The sequence below is a fragment of the Diadema setosum genome, chromosome 20 (assembly GCF_964275005.1).
Source record: "Diadema setosum chromosome 20, eeDiaSeto1, whole genome shotgun sequence".
Taxonomy (NCBI): Eukaryota; Metazoa; Echinodermata; class Echinoidea; order Diadematoida; family Diadematidae; genus Diadema; species Diadema setosum.
In genome coordinates, this window is record NC_092704.1 from 16,640,206 (window position 1) to 16,659,087 (window position 18,882).

The following is an 18,882-nucleotide window of genomic DNA, read 5'->3' on the forward strand; positions in this document are numbered from 1 at the left end:
TTCTTTAAGCTCATATAACTGAATGTGATTTATTGTCGCAAGTCAAGCTGAGTATTGGTTTCCTCTGTCAAACACACGTCTACAAAGTCCAAATACTTTCACACGTAGGCGTGGTATCGTTCATCATAAAACATATCGGGTCACTTTAATAGACCCGAACTACAGAATACTCCACGTGTCTCTATAAAACCATCATTCGAATCATCTATCATGATGTCGTAAAAAACATTTCATCTGCACATCGAGGTTAGACACCTCGCGCAGTGACGACAGCAATTTAGGCCTAATGATGTAGGCCTTGGTGTTGCTATTTTCTCTGCATGAATCGTCGTGTGCACAGACATGAAGCCATTTCTTTTGGTGGGTCCATATCACAACTCATCTATACTTCCGATAACTTTCATTCCCTAACAAACTGAGGTGTAGGAGTCATATATTACGGCGAAGTGCAATGGCTTATCGTTACAGCGTATCTGCCTTGCCATCGAATGGCTCGAGATAGGACTCGGCTTCGAATCCCAGTGTAGTGTCTTATCATACCATCTTCCTTCTATCAGGGAGGTGGAAAGAGACCACCTCCCTGCTTCTATACAGCTATAGAAGAAAAGCACTCTGATGTCAGTGTAAGAGAGTCATAACCCAATATTGTCGCACGTTTAGACATCCCGCTTCATTCATTCATCACAAAGAGAAAGGTGCAAAACCCCGTGAAAATGATCCGCCCAAAGTAGTAATTTTATCAAGGAGGTGGGAAGAGAAAGCGAAAGCTCTCTTCCTATATATATACCTCCCTGATTATATGTCATTATTTTACAACTGGACCTTATGGAAGACCAACTAGTGCAGATGGAAAGTGAAAACTAACAAACAAACCAAACGTGTGAGGTGGGGGTGGAGGAGAGCACGGCCTAAGTAATTCATGTACCTGTACAGAAAAAAAAAAACCACAAAAACTTCAAACATAAAGGGTAAACATATATGAATGGAATTCAAAATACATGTATTTGACACCATAAGATGCCTCCAACATGAGTGAAAGGGAAAAAAAACAAGGTACATAGTCAAATAATACATTCGGAAAGTCCTCAATCAACATCAATCTTTGTAACCGTTGCGTATGTAAGTTTTCTATTTATCTAGTTATCTATTTCTTCTTATTTTTAAAGCAGCTTCAAAGCTCTATTGACCAGTCATTCGGTACGAACTGAGACACATCATTCAAAATATTGTCTCACACTGCTCCACTCTGGGGCTACAGCTCACCTCTCTCATGGATACATCGGAGCACTTACTCGACTGCGTTTTCACTTTCCATTGATGATCAACATGCCGCATGATTAACTTCAATTGCCGTTTATTTTTTGTAATTGCTCATTCTCTCAAAATTAACCTAAGGCGAACCATTCACAGGCAAACTTTTAGTCATTCGACCTGAAAGCTAGGAAATTTTAGAACGGAGCTATGTTCTGTTCAACAGCATCATCAGTGTCTCAACTGATGGTCAGCAGAAGAATGGGCCACTTTGCACAAACATACGTAACAATGGTGATGACGAACGTGTTGAATGAGATTCGCGGTACAGTTGTATGGTGAATAATCTCCTCTCCCACTATTCTACTTTTCTTCCAAACTATATAACGACAAATTCAAGGTGGCAAGGGGTTGTCTGACTCACTCGATAGGGCCGCGGAGGCCAAGTGGAAGTACATTTCCACAGGTGCCTTTCCACCCCATCACCCATCCCCTCCCCCTCCCATCCTCTCAATACCTCACTCCCTCCTTCCCATTTCTCTCCATTCACAAGGCAGGCTATTCTTCTGCCTATCGCCAAACCATTCGCTGATTATGACCTTTCGATGGACGAGGTCAGCTGCAAAAATGCTTTTCCTATTACTACACGGGGCTATCCGAAACTCGATTAACATAATGAAAGAGCAATGGGCGTCTAATCGCATGATAGAGCCAAGTTTCCACACGCCCAAATCATTAGGTTTGATAGCACAGCCGTGCTCACTCACAGCCTTCCAATTTTAGCAGTGTTAGTCAGAATGTGGACATAACTACATTACATCTATTCGTATCTGAAATAACCACCATCATCTGACAGATTTCTAAAGAAGATTACATAAATGCTGGGATGGATGAAGTAAAGGCAAATGGAAGTTTATTTTGAAGACGGCACCCAGCATTCTTAATTACACTCTTGACCACTGAACATTTCAGCAGCGCTTGATTTCAAGAATCATCGTGTAAATAGATTATGAGATGTAGAATAATTAACCCTCAAACCTTACAATACTAGTCACCATTTTCTTGTTACTGTTTGTAAAATTTGGCGATGCCAAACACATACTTAACCGCCAATGATTTTGAAAACGCTTGTGAACATATTGACGACACAATACTGTGGCGGATCCAGGCGAGTGTGCTCCGGGCGCCCCCCCCCCCCCCCAATCCTTTTTTTTTTTTTTTTTTACAACGGAAATAAAAAGAAAAAGAAAAATGGAGGGGGCGTGCGCCCCCTCCTTTAATTTTGTAAAGGCGCCTCCCAATACGGAATTCCTGGATCCGCCCCTGCGATATAGGCAAAAGAATAGAAATATCTAACACAACTGTAGCTATCACTTTCGTCGGCGTTGTAAGCACCAGTTGTTACCATAGCAACTGTTATTGTAGTAGATTGCTTAGTGAATGGAAGCTGAAGACGAATAGAAGGTAAGGTGGTAACTGAGAAAGAATGTGAGCAACCTGTTATTCCTCTTGTCCCGAAATTATTACTTTCATCTGTAAGTTTGGCAAATGCAATATTGTCAAATGAAAACTTGTAAAGAAAAGAAAATGACGCATTTTCCAAAGATGATTATACTAACACCTCCTCTAAGTGGAGATGAACCACATGTAAGCACCCGTCTTTCTTACTCAAACAACCTTCATTGGTTCCCTACGGAAAATATCCAAAAAAGCGTGAAACACCAACACACAACTCACAAGTACATAGACCTGTCAATAACATCACTACGGAAGGCCGTCCTTGTTTGTTGAACTCTTGTGTGACGAACAGTACATGACAAATTACAGGTTGCTTTAATTTGTACCAGAGGCCACGAATGAAGTGGGCAAAAAACTTTACTCTTGACAAAGAAACGGGGGAAAAACACGAAAAATGGCATTGGACCAAAGAATGCAGCCTCCTACCCCGCCGGTCAAATATGTACAAAGTCAAGTTTGAGAAAGAAAGTGCATGCCATAAAGCGATGTATTGATAGGATTTCAAGAAAGGTGGTTGAAATCACTTCCAAGGAGAGTGGAAGGGGGAAAAAACATGAACGATTATAATGAAAGGCTAAAATCTCATTTTCTGGACGAAAGGTACCTCATTATGATCCGAATAAATAACATGTGACGTTTTCTGACGCTATTCACACGTTCCGTTCCCTCGGGACTTTACACAATTTCTCAATTTACATCCACTGTGTACAATCGCTTCCCGCTCAATACAAAGACTTGCGGTTTCTTCCATTGTCTGGCCACTAAATCGTTGGATGTGATTTCTCCTTTTTCGGGCTAATGTACAGAAGATTAGTATTGGATGACAATCTCTTTTTTAAAGTCTTGATAAAAATCCGAGAATGAGGAAAACATGTAAAACTAACTTGCGTATAACTAACAAAAAACGAGAACAGGAAGTATGGTACAACTTTTACAGAAGATAATAAATTTTGAACAGTAAATAGAGGCCTACTTCGACGCGGAAGGATATGAGATAACAGAACACGATAAGAGGTCACACAATATTTCCCTCCTTCATGTCAGTCTTGATATCAGTTGTCAAAACAGGATCTCAGGGTTTTTCTCAATCTCAGGATTTCTACTAATATCGATCAAACCATTCCACTGCATGGCCATCGCGGCCTTTAATCATTCTACCCTTATAAATTAACAACTATTACACAAGCCTTTATAGGGACCGAAAATCAGCCTCTCATCCCGCATGACTGAGCACTCCGGATATCTCGATCTAAACAGGGAGGTGAGACGATTCTTCTCACCTCCCTGATCTGAAGTAACTCTCAACCAAACTCTGTCTATTTTGTCAATCTTTTAAACGAACTTGACATAACAGTATAGCATCCTTTGAAGCACACCGAGATATCACTATATTGTTCATTTCCAAACCCACCGATAACCCTCCACACGATCGGTGGATGGATGATAGAAATAGTCAAATGGGTGTTATTATTGCAAAATATCAAGATTTTGGAAAGTGTCAAAAACCCTTTACGATGATGTCTTCAAAATCCTCACATTGTGTCTTATTCTTTTCTTACAAGCTGCAAAGTCGCTGTTAAAATCCGTCTTTGAGTTGAAGAGGCCAGGTCGGCATGTACCAATGTCACATTATGCTTATTAAACAGGCCAAGATGGAGAACATAATATTATGTGACAACACGTGCACCCTGCATTCCATTATATTTTCTTTTCTTTCTTGTTTTTTTTTTGTTTTTTTTTTGTTTTTTTGCAGGAGGCAAATCCGTAGGCCTACACAAGAGACAATTTGTATTACGATAACCATAAAGTACAATACACGTACCACACAACGTTAAAGTTGGCTTTATATCAATAGAGAAAAGACAGATGAGACTGAATGCTGGTAGCGGTTTTATCAATATCGCAGGTCTACCGTAAGAACTGGTAATGATTCCGCATTATTATTATTATTTTTTTTTTTTTGCGGAACAGTCCCATATCAATAATTATGTTTAAACAGGCCCTAATATCCCAAAAGTCTCCCATTAACCTGTAAAAAAAAAAAATCGCACTCTATAAACTCACATACTGAAACATTACGGAAATCGACTGGGCCATCAGTTTGTCCTCACAATAACGCATATATGTGTCTGTGTGTATTCTTAAATCAAAACAAACTTGCTGTTCATCTCTATGAAACTGGGATATGATACATAATTACATGAAGAAACAACGTTAAGTGGAAACCTGCTTTTGTTTTCTCCTGAACAGTTTTGATGGTGGTACTATTTAGAGAAGACAAAAAGAGTAAGCATAATCAATTTTGTGTCATGACAGAGCCAGTGCTTCCTTAAATTCACGGATTATCCTACTATTCGTGTCCAGCTGAAACAGCAGATAATTAGGAAGAGGTATAATCGATTTCAACGAACCGGATTCCAAGGTGGACTCTAACTCTCAATTGACTCTTATTTTCAATTGTAATAATATAGCATGGTTAGGATGTACTCATGCGAACAGATAAGTTCGATGCCACAAGAGTTCTGTACTTTATATCATATTGCCAGTAGGATCGTGTCTAGTTACGCGCGATATTCATATCAGCATTGGATCGTTTAAAAAAATATATATATTTTCATTGGTTTTATGGCTCAACTCAGACCTTACCGACACATGTTAGATCTATATGTTGTTCAACATAATTAACCGGATGGTTAGAGGATATGATTTGTATTAAAATGTTCTGTTTGTCTATATACCGATGTTGCACTGCTCTAGCAATATACTTTGCACGATCAATTACGAAGATACCAATGAATGCACTTCTTCCACAGGCATATATCAGAAATTCGAAGAATATACACTGTAATACTGTCATGGTCACACCAATCAATCAAACAGAGGGAAGAGAAATATAGGATGACAAAGATAGGTTTAGACGTGTGTATGTGTGTCAACACAATATCTCCGTCAAATATCTTGTCTTGCATTCCACCAAAGTCATCCTCGCTCAAGATTTTCACTTCGTGTATTAAAGAAACCATTACGTATTTAATGAAATTCTGTGTACAACCACACACTAACGTGCATACACGACACGCACACACACAAAAAAATAAATAAATAAACAAGCGTGTATTTCAGAAATTTATTTAAGTTGAAATCAACCTGAGCGGGAAAGAAAAAAACAGAAGCAAACCTGCCTTGAACTCTGTAACATAATCGCATCCTTTTGATATGAGCGTGAAAAAAAAAAATCACGCAGACACACGCGCACACACACACATCACACATACATGTGTGTGTGTGTTAACTTGGAAACGTATGTATGAAAGTATAATTCACCTTTCTGTATTCTAGAATCTGAAGGTTTCAAAGTACTATCTGTTTAATACATGGGAGAACGCACGCATAGTATCCCTTAATCCTGTTTCCCCTTTTGTGCCGATGACACGACAGTGGCGACGTGTATTTGGTCGATCCTTTGCTCGAATTTTCATTTTATTGCGGCAGTATTTCAGTAATGAAATTGCAGCAGTATTTCATTAAACATATTCAAGTAACAAGCTCTCTCAATGTGACGATACAATTCAGAGGGTCTAAAGCAAGTCTACAATTTATTCTACGAGCGGTCTATCACAGCCGAATTAAACGCTGCAAGTCTATAATAACTGGGGTATTGTGGTGAGGAAAAAAAAAGCAACGAAAGAAAAACATATACCAGCAAACTTTCATTCACCAGCCAGCATAAAGCTTTCTAAGCTGGATAATGAGGTTGTTGAAAGTAGAGTGAAAGTATTTTGAGTTTCTTTCTCACAGTTTGTACAAACGATGTTATAGTATCCATGGTGACAATCTATACAGTCAACGGTCAGAATACCAAGCTGGGGAGAAAACAACTCCTGATTCCATTGTTTCAACATCCTCCCTTACTTAATTAAAGAAAAGAAGACAGTATGATCATTACCAATTTCTTTGAAACTTGGAGTTTAACATAAATTTCCACATTATCGACGAACGAATCTGTTTTCCGTGTACTGTCAATTGCATCATCATGACAATCATTAAAATTTTGTTTCATGACACAATCACTATTCTCTTGGTCCTTGCCGTAACCTAGCTGTATCGACCAACTACACCATTACGCATGGCAAATCAAATAATGTCATGATAGCAACTATTTAAACCAGCTCGGTGAAATGCCAAAACCGTAGTACTGGGGAAGTACAATGGCCATGTTCTGGGAAAGTATCTTGGTATACCCAAAGTGTAGTTTAAGAACGACACAGGTATACAAGTGTATGCGACTATGAGGAAGATGAAAACATTGTTCTTTATTATCATGGGACTTCCGGACACAAAATAGTAATCCTACGTATTTTCCTGTTTGCAAAATCAGGGAGGCCCACTTCCTTGGTAAACTCGAACTAACATAATAAATACGCAAACTACGGTTTCAAGGCATGCAAAACTAGTATGTGTTGCCTAATATTATCCATAATAAATATAATGCAATATATTATGTAATGGAGTATGTCATGAGATGTCTGTTTACATAGAAAGTGTTAAGGTGGACGCAAGTCTTTATAAGGACAGGCATAAACTGCGGAGGAAGAGCTATAAGGTGAAGCGCTGATTATAAATTGGGTTCGCGATCTTGTAAAGCGAAATACCACTCCATGTTTATACTGAGTTTGATTTGCAGAGTAAATCAAACAAACAGGCTGGCAGAAAAAAAAAAAATCATTTGATGAAAATTGGTTTTGAAATGGCTGAGATATCCAAAACGAAGTAAAACAAAGTGGTCCTGTTAAAAAGAAAAAAAAAAAATGTGGGTCCCACTATACCGTCCCTTCAATCATAAAGACATGGGTTACAAGAGACTGCTATTTTTGACTGTCATGCCCTGTCCTATTCATCTCTCTTTCTCTGCATTACGCAACAGCAATTCACCACACCACTTTTCCCCAATACTCTCTATAATCTTCAATTACGCTTGTCGAGCTTCATCCCCACAAATAGGTTTACGCGTTCCACTCAAATAGTGGTGAAGAATGGGGAGGTGTTGATTACTTTGAAAATATGATGGGGTCTGAGCAGGGAGATGGAACATTGTGAGGGAAATGATCTACTACAATGTTGCAACTTGAAAACTGATGCTCTTACCATGGAGCTACTCCATACTCTTATCAATTGACTGAAGACTATTTGTTCCTCATGCTGTTTAATAGTATACACGTCTGAATAATGACAGAAATACCCCCCCCCCCCCCGCCCCATAGTGGAAATGCAAAAGGCCGGTTTTACTATGTATTCATAATCACCTGAAAACCTTGTTACGAGTTATCCATACAGTTCCAAATGAATACAAATAGATATTTCGAATCTATTTATTATGCATAACTTGTTGCTACGTCGGGCAGCCCTCGGGCAAGCCTTCTGTATTGTCAAAACTAGTCTCTGACAATCCTATATAGTGATAGGATTGTCAAATTAAAAAAAAAAAACTATGATAAAAATTAGTGTGAAATCTTTGACGATGAATCCAATATCACGAAATTAAATATTTTAACGAAAAATTATGTAGAAATCAAAAACGTCTTTCTTTTTTTTTTTGTAAAAATGGGTCATTTTAGAGTAACATAATTCACTGATATGCATTAATCTAAGATTAACATGTCATTGCATTCCATTTGGGATTTAGCAGAAAAATGTTCAACATTTTGAAGAGGTAATTCATGTATATCCTATAAAAATCTGCAAATTGACCACGATCAATTTCAACTTATTCAACATTTAGCAATTCCACACAATAATGGCTTTCATAACTGAATAAATTCAGACAACCACTGCAGAATTATCAAGGTTTCATCAAACTCGGACCACCAATATTGCAGTTTTACGGAAAAAACCCCACCACAAACCAAAGTGTTAGCAACAACAAATTAATTCAAGCTATATAACCTTACATGTAATGAGGCGGTGACGTCACGAGCAAATGAATATCCCATTCACTCAAATCTTTACATGTACTTAATATCAGCTCTTTTTGTCTTAAAATATGTAAATAAAGAAAATACATGAAAAGAAAATAAAATTTTCTTGTTAAAATAACCTTATAAGCGACGAAATAGCTTCAGGGGGAAGAGATGTACTTGCAATAATATCATATTATACAGATCCAAAGCATGATTTTTATATCGTGGATAAATCACTAACTAGTGAGATTTATAACATCATCACCTCTGTCAGTTTGCAACTAAATCGCTCTTTGGTGGAAGCATGCAAAACTTTAAAATGACTAAATGATGTTGACTGATTCAATATCTGATTATACTTCTATCATCCTCTTAATTGCCTAACATACTTCGTTTATGTAAAAGTTAATCTGAACATGGTGTCAAATTGCTTTTCAAGTCCAAAGTAAAGGATTTTATCTACATTGTTGATTTCAATAACCGGCAGCGCCTTGATAAAGGGACAACTGGATATTATGATACACATAATATCTAGCCTAAATCATACAAAAAAAAAAAATGTATCCGCTTATTTAGTTCACAATAGGGTAAATCAACATAAACCTACATACTCGACACTGCATTCACGCTATTCTTGTAGCTGAGAGTGAGACGGAGCGGTTCCCGTAACCATGATAAAGATGACCATATAAATTGTAGTGGATAGTTCATGGAAGGCAGGCCTATTATGTAAAAAGCTTCCTTCTGTCCTTCTGTGAGTCTCCAATCAGCGAGACATTCATTTTCAATGTGAAAGAGGCTGTCACGCAAGGTTCAGAAGACGACATGAAACCAGTATGTATTCATGCACGATAAATAGCAGTGTGTAGCTTCACGTACGTAACATCGTAATAGACGTACACCTGACCTCTAGCCTACCATAAGGGCCTTCACATGATATCCCGGACGGAAAGTTTTTGCTGGTATACAGTTCCCACTGATATATCTTACAGAGGGTCTATACATGGGGAAGTATGTCTACATAGAGCTTAAGGGTATATGTATTACGTGGATGAAATTCTGTGAATTACCCTTACCAATACAACGGAATCGTGAGGTTCTGATTAAATTGAACGCTAACGACGTTTCAGCGTTTAAAACTTGCACACACCAGATAATTACATGTATCTAGTAGGCCTATATATTTTCTTAATGAAAACTGGGGAGCACAGAATATCTTTTCTAAATCATGAAAATACATTTATCCCCAGAGAGTGTATTACATGCCACAGATAGTAAGAGACATGTCATTTAATTGCTTAGGTATCATGTTAGACAAGGAGCGTCACTTGAAGCTGCGTTAAACGCCTTAAAGGACAAGTTCACCTTCATATACATGTGGAATGAGTGAATGCAGCAATGTTATTAGAACACATCAGTGAAAGTTTGGGGAAAATCGGACAATCCATTCACAAGTTATGAATTTTTAAAGTGTCTGTGCAGTCACTGCTGGATGAGAAGACTACTACAGTGTATGATGTCACATGCTTACAACGATAAAAGGAAAATATAAAGAGAATTTCTCAAATTTTTACTTTTTGAAATAAGTGCACATTTCCTCGACTTGTCGCTGACGTATGTTAAGGGTAATATTATTTCCCCTGCCTTCTGAAAGAGGCAAGTCAAGCGTTCTTTTATAATGCAAGAAAAGTGAAAATATGTTGAATTTTCTTTGTTTTCTTTGTATCGTTGTACACATCTGACATCACAGGCTGTAGTAGTCTTCTCATCCAGCAGTGACTGAGCAGAAACTTCAAAAATTCATAACTTTTTAACGGGTTGTCCAATTTTCCTCAAACCCTCACTGATGTGTTCTACTAATGTTGCTGCATTCACTCAATCCACATGTCTATGAAGGTGGACTTGTCCTTTAACGTTTCACGAAGCATTTTAGGTAAGGTTTGGCGCGGAGGGAAAATGTCATAGGTTTGTAGCTGGAAGTGTCGTTATGCCGCGACATAACTTTCATATTTAATTTCTTCAAATTAATTAGCAACAAAACTCTACCTAACTTTGTGCATGGTCAAGCAGTGAAAACTGCAACTTTCCTATGAAATTCATATTGTATTGCCTTTTCTGGTCTTGCGAACATATTCTGTTTATTGACTGTACTAGAACGGAAGCAAAAAAAAAAAAAAAAAAAGAAACCCAAACAAACAAACAAAAACGAGAAAAACGTGTCGAACAATACATGGTATATCTGAAAATTATACCCGTAGAAAGAAAGCTTACCCTTCACATCGGGTTGTTCTAGGCTTGAAATTATGCAACATTTCACGACTCTGCAGAGTCGGATGAGTTGCAACTTCATTATTCTACCAGATATTCACTCTTCTATGAAAACTGATGAAAGGTTGGAAAGCAATGACGTGATTGTAGAGCGTCTAATTTTAAAACACGACTACGACTGACATCACATCACATTTTCATGAAGGCACAATACCAGAAGATTGTACAACTTTCTTCACTTATATCAAGCCGCGGTGAAACTTCAACTGTTCAGTTTGAATGATGTTTTGAATTGTAAAACTCAGTAACATGGAGGTTTTCAGAGTCTCTCATCTCTGAGCTCTCTCTCTCTCTTCGAGACTGAGTGCTGTCTAGCCAATCGAGGTACATAATAACAGTCGAGTTTACCAAGATTCACTTCAGATTCCAGAAGGCATGTCAATTTTTATTTCCTTTTCAGAACACAATTAGTATGAACACCCCCATGCATTGAAAGTAAACGCAGAGTTTTGTCAACAAATATGATAATCTGAGAAAAATTTTGTAATAAGGAGGGCCTAGGTAAGTGTGTGAAAGTGCATGTTGTATATTGATGGTACATTGATTTCCTGAAACCTTACATTATCACTGCGTACATATAGAAAAGAAACAGTGCAACATTAAACTTTCGAGTAGAGAGAAATCCCTTATAAAAAGATTCTTTTTTTAGTTTTCAAAGGAAATACGGGTCTTTCATAACAAACTGCTATAATTCCCATGCTCCGTTCTCGTAAAGTCACTCTCGTCTATCATGGATGCTGAAAGTGAATTGCAAAGACAAACAATATGTCGTTGTTTTTGGCTTCAACGCCTACATTAATGGTCACATCATAATACTCTCGACGACCAGTGAATCAGCTTTAGCTAACAGAGCTAACGTTTATTACACACACACACACACACACACACACACACACACACACACACACACACACACACACAGGGGAAAGAAAAACATTTTTTTTTTTAATAAATAGATCAAAGAGAGTGAGAACGTCAACAGATCGAGAGGAAATTAATACTCGGCGCGAACCTTCACGTCATATTACAAACACGAGGTGGTATTGTGAGCAAATTACGGAAATCGATCAACAGCATTCTCATCCGTATCCGATAATGTGAACAGAACGATTTTGGACACTGTATACTGTGCTGTATGCAATCTTGCTGCGATGGTACAATCTGTAGTATTCTAATGTACTGTGGACACACGAGTTCATTTGGTAGGCACCTAAAAGCTAACACAATCAATCATGCACGCTATGCATAAGTCATTCTCTTTGATTCTCCCTTACTTTCTCCTCTGTTTTTTTTTTTTTTTTTTTTTGTATCAGTATCTGTCTACAGGGGTAAAAGCTTCTGACGATTGGCGGAATGTAACGCCCTTATATGATGACAGAATTTAAAATGGTATAACAGTGAGCGATGTAAGGTCAGTGTATCCTGGAACATGTTCCAGACAAGAAAATGGTGACCGTCATCGCAGGGGGATTACACAGCTACGTGAGGGGAATGATATTCACCTACATTTAGCTTTTCGCATTCAATCCCAAACCTTGGGCCAAGATTAATTCTTCTCCTTTGTGGTAAAATCCAACACAAAAGACACCGGGAGGTTAATTCACTTCATGTCGACCAATCTTCTTGTCGCGTGTATATAAAGAGAGAGGAGAAAAAGCTGCACGATAATATTGTAAATAACACCTGGTGTCAGACTGCTTGCTCTGCTGGGCACGTACCACCGACTGAAGGCAGCTTGTTTTCACCGTTCGTTACACGGAGTAATGAACGATAATGACATTTGATATGAGCGGTAAAGCCACTATGGTACTTCTTAACGCCTTTTCGAAAGAAAGAAAAAAATCCGATTTGTTATGGCATGTTTTGTTCTGTTTATTTTCTTGTTTTCTCAAAAAAAGACAGAATCAATGCTGTGACTGCATTTACTCGTCTTTGCTGTCAAAGGGTCGAACGCAACATCGAAATCGCCAAAATTGCCCCTAAGGATGAATCTCTATCGAAGTGATATCCAAATGTCATGTCTCTCTGACGATGATATTGATATTATATATCATATATCTTTTGTATGTCTATCGCGTCTATGTTTCTATGTTATACCTGTATTATACCGATATGCATTTTTGTATTTTGTATGAATTTATTCACCAATCATGGGCTGTGGATAGCCCTTTCTGCAAATGACTTTTTTTTTCTATGTATGTATAAATAATAATGTGCCGATGGGTTCTAACTATGCATGCAAACAAAACAAATTGACCAGAATGGATAATAAAATCGAACTGAATATAATGCAATTGAACTGAATAAAAAGAATTTCACAAGTAATGTCTGTGAAATAACAATATTGTGCAGTCATCATTTATTCATTATAATTATGTGTGACGTGTTACATCAATGGCGAGGACTGAAAAGCTCAGGATTTGGTTGCCACGAGAGCAAAGCCCTATTCAAAAGCCCTGAAGAGAAACTCCATTTTCATTTCAATTCAACTTTCACTTGACAAAACGAAATGTACGAGAAAGTGATATTGCATGTTTCTTTATGATCGAACGAAACTATATACATCATGTGATTTGAATAAGTTTCTCTTTTACATGTACTTATTTAAAAAAAAAAAATAAGATCTTAGTCTTAATCAAGATTGGCAAAATCATATAAGGTAATTGTACCGTAGCTTCACCATGCCCGATATAAGGGTTTGTTCTTTCTAGGGAGGTTGTACCTCTCTGCTCTTTGCAACGGATAACATGATAAAACAAGCTTTTGTCAATATTCTATATAGCTATCAAGTATCTGTAGCCCCCCTTTGAAATCATCAATGTTGCTAATTCCTCAAAACTCTAGAATCATCTGCAAGTGGCACTGTAACATAAATTTTCTTCATGTCAAATGAATTGTGAAACAAGACACGAGCAGAGGATTTGTAATTTATTATTCAGCGATTTAACTTTTGAACAGATTGAATGATTTTCCTCAAATCTCACTCATGTGTGCTACTAGTATTTTAGCATTCACGGATTACACATAATTATATATTTGGGATAAAATCTCCTTCAATTAAATTCGGACACGTAAGTTAAATGCAGTATTCATTCATCGCATTGATGACTTCAACTGGAAATATGGTAAGTCGGGCTACTTATACAGTGTACATGCATACGTACAAATGAGTTGCAAGCATTGTCTTGAATTTTCATTTGTGTGTTTCTCACTACACGTAACACGTTCGTCAATGCATGGAAATAAAGTTCGTCCCTCGTTATAAATAAACAGCAATTCGTATTGATTAGCAGCCCGCTACGAACTGAGCAATGGGCATATAAATTATGCAAAGTAGTGTAAGAAGCGAAGGCTACACAGTGCAAATTACTGAATACATGCGATGCTCGAATACAACACTGCGTATAGCAGCTGTTATTCCAAAGTAATTTAGAAAGAGGTGATTCGCTTTTTCACAATATAGAATATACGATGATGGCACAAATAATCAATATTCATGATCATCGATCGAATGCCGTGTGGTTATGGTCTTTACATGAGGTAGCTATACAAAACCAATGGTTTGATGCAACCACCTGTTTGATATACAATCAATTTACACTTGTATGTGACACGTAGGCCTACATGTATAATACCCTCCTGGTGGGAGACGCGTTTTGACCTGTCGACTTTGAACTGCTGAACATTTTGGTTTATATGAGTGTCAAAGAAAACACTGTTGATTTTTAGTGTATACACTTATAATGAAGAATGCATTGCGTAGGTGGGACTAACGTGATAGTATACTGCTTCAGACCCACATAGAGTGGACACACCAATTTGTGAAGTCAAAGTTGGACAAAGATTTTGACGAGAATTTGACAATTTTTGAATAAAAACTACACATTTTTCCCCCTCCTTTATGTTAAAGGTAATCATTCCTCCGCCTTCTGAAAGATGTACGCACAGTGCTCTTTCATTCATGCTGGAAAAATGAAAATATGTTCAATTCTTTTTATATTTTCTTCATATCCATTGTATTCATTTCCACTCTGACATCACGACGTCATATTGTTTACATATGCAATGTAGTCTTCTTATCCTGTGATGGTGGTACCGAAAAATCGGAACTTTTGAAAGGATTGTCAAATTTTCCTCAAACTTCATCAATGTGTTCTAGAGCTCTAAATTTCTGCATCCACACAAACTACGCGTTATTTGAGGTTTATCATTTTGGGAGATGTGCACATTAACTACCTACGATCGAACTGTGTTTTTTTTTGAGTAGTGCTTAGAGAAGTTCAAGGAAAAGTCACCTCAATTTTCTGAAAGAAAACAGTAAATCTATACGACATCAGCTGTGAGCACCGCTCAAGTGGCATCGTAATTATTATGGCACATCACGTTTTAGGTAAGGTTCAGAGTTTTTAAGAAATGCGCAGTTAGAAATACGATTTTATCGTTTGTTCCGTTTCACTTTTTTAAAGCATTATAATTAACAGTATACATGTAATAATGATAATTATTATCATTATTATTATTATTATTATTATTATTATTATTATTATTATTATTATTATTATCATCATTATCACTATCATTATTAACAGTACTTGTTATCATTCCTCGAGTATGGGTAGTGACTTGGACGGATCTGTTTTACATGTTTATATTATAAAAGAAATAACTGAGACATACAAACAGCCAAAGTTTCCATGTCGTGCTATATTTTGTCATATATCGCTGCTTTCATAATATCTGGTTTCATTCAAAATAGTCCAGTTTATAGTCACCATGCCACGTGTACTCAGGCGTTGAACTATAATTGTTATAAAATATCAAGTGCTAGAAATATGGGAGACTTCATAGCCAATAAACAGTGAAAATTCTTCCAGTCAACTCCATGTGAATACATTAATTTGATTCTGCACATATGGCGGACAGATTAACTCTGGTTTGCAGTGATGAACTGTTCTTGGTTCTTTTTCACACTGTTTCTTCCAGGCTGTACCAATGAATTGAATTTCTTCTCATAAATACTGAAAGTCCCGTCTGTAAAACCGTAAGGACGACTATAATAGCAAGAGGCATTTGATATGATAAACACATTTTACACTGGTGCAGAGATGATTAAAGGGATGGTACTGTATTGGTGGAGATGAGAATTGGGCTTTTAACTTTTTGCGAGATGCCAAGAAAACACTTATGATATAGTACAGAACATACCATTTTAAGAGGAATTCAAAGTTTATTTGATAAAAATCGGGTTTGGAATGACTGAAACATCCAAAAACAAAGTAAAACAAAGCGATCGTAATAAAATGTGGGTCCAATCGCTCTTTTTTGGATATCTCAGCCATTTCAAAATCAATTTTCATTAAATAAACGTTGAATTCCTCATAGAATTACATGCTCTTTCATATTTCATAAGAGGTTTCTCATTATCTCACCAAAAAAATGTTAGAAACGTGAAATTAGGTCTCAACCAAAACTATACCATCCCTTTAAAGTCTATGCAAATAAAAACAAAAACAAAGAGACGACGGGAAAGTGACCATAATAACAGGAATGGCATTACCACTAACAATGGGATAACATGATAAAATACATTCTGCAGGTGTACGGTGTTACCACGTCTTCGTTGATTTCTCACAATGACCGATATAATCCACCTCCCTGATATAATATAAGGCGTGTTTTATTTCCTTCAAGCAGGGAGGTGGAAATATCCCTGCTTCAAGCATGGCACGCTATACGCATGGGGAATGCGAACGTGTATACGATAGATAGTGCGCCTTACATACATCCAGGATGTCACGATTGATACATAATTTTCACGTATCGCTGTTGATACTCCAGTTACGATGGATCGTATAACTAAACAAACACCAGCAATATTCTCGTCCGATGTTGTTTTGAGACCTCTTTAGACAAGGGTATCGTGTCCGTGTTTTCTCATATTCCACGCATGTCATTGGTGTAGCTTGTCCAGACAATAGGTCTAATTAAAGTGGAGATGGGTTCCGGTGACAATGCGAGACAAACGAGACAGAAATAATTAAAAACTATAATCGGGAATCAAATTACAACATCACCTCAACCAGAAGACATAAAAAACAACCAATTTTCCCTATAGATAGATCTTAGTTAAGTATTTGTTTTTGCGAGTGGTATGTTTTCTTTGTGTGTGTGTGTGGGGGGTCTAAGTTTTTCTTTTTTCTATTTTCTTTCGACTAAGAAATTAATGTCAGAAAATTTCTTCTTATATGATACACTTAAACTAGATTGTTCGGTATTTTAGTATCGACATTCACCAAAATATTTAAGTCTAACTTTGTATCATTATTTCACATTTCGCTGAAAAAATTTCAAACAACTCACCCACATACCAATGAAATTATACTGAATCAACAGAACGTAATAGTTGTCAATAAATGACAGACACCACCAAGTCATAATGTAACACGGAAATGCAAATGAATAACCAATTTCTAACTGTACGATGAAACCAGGGAGGTGGGAGAAATTCTCTCACGAATAGTTCATTCGACACCTCAACAAAAGCTATACAACGTGAATGTAATAATGCCAAGCTATTTAAGCTTTGGGGCTACTTTATTCGGGATTTATACACTAATTTAAGACTATGTTCATTATGCATTCTGCGATCCTTCTAATGAGATCAAGTTGTTTACTTTGTATGGCGCATTTTGGCGGGCTCTCTCTCTTGGTGCGATGATATTATAGTACACCATGACAGACAGTTTGCTTTGGTGTCTTCGAGCACACAATCGCCGTGTGTCAGGAATGCGAGGTGATGACTTGCCCTGGTATTTGTAATAGCAGGGGTTCACACACTTGTAGTCTTGTTATGTGCAACAACCTAGTCATTCTGTGACGAAAACGAAACACACACAAAGCGGACAAAAACATAGTCGGTACTAAACGTGACTAATATATCGCCATATCAGTACGGAATTTCTGGCCGACGGCAGGTTTAGGCAAATAGCGAGTTGTAAGGCATCGTAAAATACCTCCTCGAATATCTACATAGTTTCTCAGTGAATCGATAGATACATGTAGCTTGCATGCGCCATTGTTTCTCTCAAACCCGATGAGCGCAGAAAAAACAGTCAAGCACTGGAGTTATGTTTGTCGGTAAGTGGTCTGAATGTGGGCATGATGTGGGTAACCTCAATCGGGCGAAGGAGTGGGAGGGGCCCGCATAATGTACTGGTACGCAACCCTTTCGCACTGAATACCCTGCCTGCCTGTTTGTGTTTGTGGTAAGCTCTTCTCGTGCTCTTGAGTGTTTATGGCTCAGACGATATCTTCCAAGTGTGATGGTACGTTTAAAACTGCCTGCCATTTTTTTTTTTTTTTTGGGGGGGGGGGGGCGACAAAGCCTGCTACCAGGTTGGGCATAGTCCCATATTGTCACTGAATAAAAATGCTGCTAAGCTCCTCAATGTTCCTTGCAATGCAACATGAAGCTCTTTTGGCTTAAAACACATGCAAATAATCGATGACGAAGAGTTTGTTCATTTCTTGCAAGACTATACCGAGTACTTCAAGATGGCGTAAATATTCCTAGAGGAATGATAAACGCCAAATAAATTCAAATAACAAAATAATAATAATAATAATAACATGTGAGTAAATACAGCCACGATTCCCTTGATTGCATGCATCTCCACACTGCGTGCAATTTGTAAGCGTTTAGATAGTTCAAGACAACACATTGAGCCTTTCTGGTATGAGCAAGATACTGGACAGTACGATTACTAGCAATATAGGTTTACTGAATGCATTTGGTGTTGCATGCAACATTTAAAATTTGATACTTTTA

General features: G+C 37.5%; 1 protein-coding gene across 1 annotated transcript in view; it reads right to left on the minus strand.

Annotated features, from left to right (window-relative positions):
* Positions 1 to 18,882, minus strand: part of LOC140243713 (integrin alpha-9-like) — a 57,917-nt gene that overhangs the window by 38,113 nt on the left and 922 nt on the right. The window lies entirely within an intron of this gene.